The following is a 4,709-nucleotide window of genomic DNA, read 5'->3' as shown; positions in this document are numbered from 1 at the left end:
AATGAAAAATCCCTCTAATATTTTAAACATTTATAATCAATAAGTTTGACTTTTAAATGAAAGCAAATAATTACTTTGTTATTCATTAAATTATTTGACTGTGTGAATCATACAAATTATGGATAACATTGCAAAGAATGGGTATTCTGAACGCTTAATTGTGCTCATGAGGAATCTGTACCTAGACCAAGAGGCAGTCTTTTGAACAGAACAAGGGGATACTGTGTGGTTTAAAATCAGAAAAGGTTTGTGTCAGAGTTGTATCCTGTCACCATGCTTATTCAGTCTGTATGCTGGGAAAATAATCCGAGAAACTGGACTATATGAAGAAGAACGGTGCATCAGGATTCAAGGAAGACTCATTAACAACCTGCAATATGTAGATGACATAACCTTGCTTGTGAAAACGAAGAGGACTTGAAGCACTTACTGATGAAGATCAAAGACCACAGCCTTCAGTATGGATTACTCAACATAAAGAAAACCAAAATCCTCACAACTGGACCAATAAGCAACAACATGATAGATGGAGAAAAGATTGATGCTGTCAAAAGAGTTCATTTTACTTGGATCCATGATCAATGCCCACGGAAGTAGCAGTCAAGATATCAAATGATGTATTGCATTGGGTAAATCTGCTGCAAGAGACCTCTTTAAAGTGTTAGCAAGTAAAGATGTCACTTTGAGGACTAAGGTCGGCCTAACCCAAGTCATGGTGTTTTCAATCACCTCATTGCATGCAAAAGCTGGATAATGAATAAGGAAGACCAAAGAAGAATTGATGCCTTTGAATTATGGTCTTAGTGAAGAATATTGAATATACCATAGAATGAACAAATCTGTCTTGGAAGGAGTACAGCCAAAACACTCCTTAGATGCGAAGAAGGCAAGAATTTGTCTCCTGTACTTTGGATATGTTATCAGGGTAGACCAGTCCTTGGAGAAGGATATCATGCTTGGTAAAATAGAAGGTCAGTGAAAGAAAGGAAGATCCTCATCCAGATGGACTGACACAGTGGCTACAATGATGGCCTCAAGCATAGCGACAATTGTGAGGATGGTGCAGGACCAGGCAGTGTTTCCTTCTGTTGTACATAGGGTCACTCGACGGCACCTAACAACAACAACATTCATTAACTATATACTGAGTAAAGTAACACATAATTATTGACAGATTCATCTTTGAATTTACAGTACTATCTAAAGAGAAGAAATATAATACCAGATAAAAATTATTTTATCTCTGTACTTATTAATATAAAATTAAGGGTTTCATTCCTGACAGAAGGTTTGGAACCTTGTAAAACCTAACCTGATATTATTGAATTCTGAGGTGGATATACTATAGCCTTTTCTGGAAAATATATTTATAATATAAATGATTCATATGTCATATTTTCGATAGAACTATTGAAAGATGCTATCCTTCAGCTCTTTTATTGAATCGTTAGGGAATGTATTTCTTACCTTGTGAACATCACTTAATAATTTATCTGATTTACACCCTGTACTTAAGTAGATACCTCAAGGCTCTCTGAATTAAATTCAAATTTGTACATTGAGCTTCAGGAAATTTAATTGAGACTAAAAATTGTTAAGGATGAATTTATAGCTATTCTCTTAAAATATAATCAATTATCACGTATAATTTCAACAGTGAAACAGACTAAATCCAGTAATTGACAGGTAGCATGAATAATAAGTTTACTGTAACTTATTAATATTTAAACTTTATATATGTTTATAAATAATTTCTATGAGATGATTGATTGGTAACTTTTGCAAATATAACTCAAAAAAGAAATAAATCTTGGGCATTACAAACCCAGATTCACCTAGTGAAAAAATGGCAAAGATGAGGACCAGAAGGGATTACAGTACAGACCTCATCTCTAAAAAATACTAAATCTAGTAACCAAATTACCTAATATCGTCAACAGTATTTGAAATGCACAAACACAATATATTTCTACAGGCAACATGTACCAGAAGTTGGATAATTTGTTCTCTGTTATTCCTAGTATACACTTGGAAATAAAAGGGATGGTCATCCTACAACTTCCCCATTTGTGACCTCAGACACGCACTGGCTTTATCGCAGAGTGTCATTTGACAGACAGCTGAGCAGTCATCTGTCAAGGGATGGTCTATCAGTTCTGGTCTTCTGTGTTTCTCTCTTCTTGTTATTTCAGGTTAGAGAGTTGGCAATGAGGGCCAACAATAGCCTTTAACTTGAGTTATAGCAGCTTACTGACAAGCAGTAGCCTCTTGGGAATAAACTCAAATGATCAGGAAACTGGAAGCCAGGAAGGGATTCAAGCTTGAGTTCAAATATATCAGTCAGTCAATTGACAGATGATGAACTCATGGGAAGACTGTCACGGATCTGTGAGCTGTCAAGTCTCCCATGAGTGGCATCAGGAATGATCTGGCACTGCCAAGACAGACAGCAGGTAGACTCACGGGCCAAGAGGCCATCAAGCTACAAGTGACATTAGTTAAGTTCTGGTCAAGTTTCTGCCAGGTTATTTGGGGCATCCATTGCCCTTAGTAAGAACTGTTAAAAAATTTTCCTAAGTTATTAGGACATAAATTTATAAACCCAAGTGTTGATTTAAAATGGATCCTAAACATCAGATAATAGACAATACTAAAGGGACTATTTTTACCTTTAAACCATTCCAAAATTACTATGAATCAACTAATAAAAAAAGATTAAATAATTTTTTTAAATCTTACATAATTAAAATACATGAGCTTTCTATGCCACTGAAAATCCGGCTCATAGGCCACACTTACCTTCAGCCACACTTAGAAATTCCAGGAGGCCCTCATCAGCTATGCAATTAAGGTTTACACCTGTAAGTGGTTAGCCTTTTTCATTGATATTTGGAAAACTTTAAAAGAAATTTTTAAATCGCAGAAAACAAATTTAAAACCTAAACTTCTAGAACTAGTCTTATATTACAACATTATGGCATAAGATCTACTTTTAACATTATTTTTATCAATAAAAATCCAACAGAACTTGTGTTGATTAAGTCCCTTGGAAATTTCTTTTATTTCTACTGTTTAGACAGCCAGGGTTGAAGCTTTTCTCTTCAAATATGATTAAACTCTCCTAGGTTTTTATGATCAGCTGTTTTCCCAAAGGAGGCTTAGTCTTCTCACAGTCAAGTTCACAAAAAATAAAAATGAACCAAGCTGGAAAAAACAGATAATTCATTTCACATCAATTGCTTCTGGCATTCCAGGGACAGCTAGTTAGCCAAAATCCTCCAGATTTCTTGAAGCATTACTTAAAAAACAAATGGAAAAAATAACAACAAAAATGAAACCTTATCAATAAAATCTGAAATATATCATTATTGAAGTGGAATTAATCCCATAAGTCAATTGGCATAATATCCAAATCATTATAGTCTAAATGACTTAACTTAGTGTGGCTGATATTGAACAAATTATTTACGTTCTTTTTCTTCGCCAGTTTCCTCAACTGTCAACATTTTACCACATTTGTTTTATGGTTTTGCCTATCATTTTTTTAGGTACTATTTGCAATTAAGTTGTAGACACAATGCCCTTCTATAATGAAATATTTCAGTGAATTTCCTAGAACAAAGATATTCACTTAAATAACAACAGTATAATTATCAAAATAAGTGTATTAACATTGCTATAATAATATTGGAGCCCTGGTGCCTCAATGGTTAAGAGCCCGGCTGCTAACCAAAAAGTTGGACAGTTCGAATCCACCAACTGCTCCTTGGAAACCCCATGGGTCAGTTCTACTCTGTCCTATAGGATCGCTGTGAGTTGCAATCGACTGGAAGGCAATGGGTTTTTTGGTATAATAATATTATCTCATCTAAAGACCTTATTCATAATTCACCAATTGTCTCAATAATGTTATTTATAGCAAAATATTAAACTTTTTTTCTGGATTCAAGATCCAATCTAGGATCATCCATTGCACTTGTCATGTCTCTTTAGTCTTCTTTGGTTTAGGGCAGCTCTTCAGTCTTTGTCTTTCATGACCTTGATATTTTTGATGAGTATAGGCCAGTTATTTTCGAGAATGTCTCTTAATTTGTTTTTGTCTGATGTTTCCTCATGATTAGATTGAGGTTATGTACTTTTGGCAGGAATCCCATGCATGCGATATTGTGTCCTTCTTGGTGCATCATATCAGAAGGCTCATGATATCAGTCTGTACCAATAACGGGGATGTTAATGTTGATCCCTTGAGTAAGGTGGAGTCTGCAAGTTTCTTCACGGTAAAATTACCAATTTCCCTTTTTAATTCATAGATGTTTTACAGGGGTGTGCAAAGTATTAATTCAACAGGGTTGAGTCACTCAGACTGCATAGTCTAAAGAAAAGATTGACCTTTGACCTGTTTCTGGGAAATAACTCCTAAACCTTTGGAATATCCTGCTTGATAAGTGTGTTTTTATATGCCTGAGGTCTTGGTCCACATTATGTCAGTTTGACCCGATAGTTCATGCTAACAGTATTACTTATACTGAATGCCTTTTTTTTTTTTAATATTTTATTACGTTTTAGGTGGAAGTTTGCCTATTAAATTTGTTTCCAACTTAACAGTCCTATACAAATCGTTCTGTGACATTGGTTACAATTTTCATATGTGTCACAATTCTCATTATTTCCATTCTGTTTGTTGTGTTCCCATTGATCTTGCTTCCCTG

The sequence above is a fragment of the Trichechus manatus genome, unplaced genomic scaffold, assembly GCF_000243295.1.
Source record: "Trichechus manatus latirostris isolate Lorelei unplaced genomic scaffold, TriManLat1.0 scaffold00013, whole genome shotgun sequence".
Classification (NCBI taxonomy): Eukaryota; Metazoa; Chordata; class Mammalia; order Sirenia; family Trichechidae; genus Trichechus; species Trichechus manatus.
The sequence above is the reverse complement of the archived record's forward strand: the minus strand, read 5'-3'. Positions refer to the sequence as shown.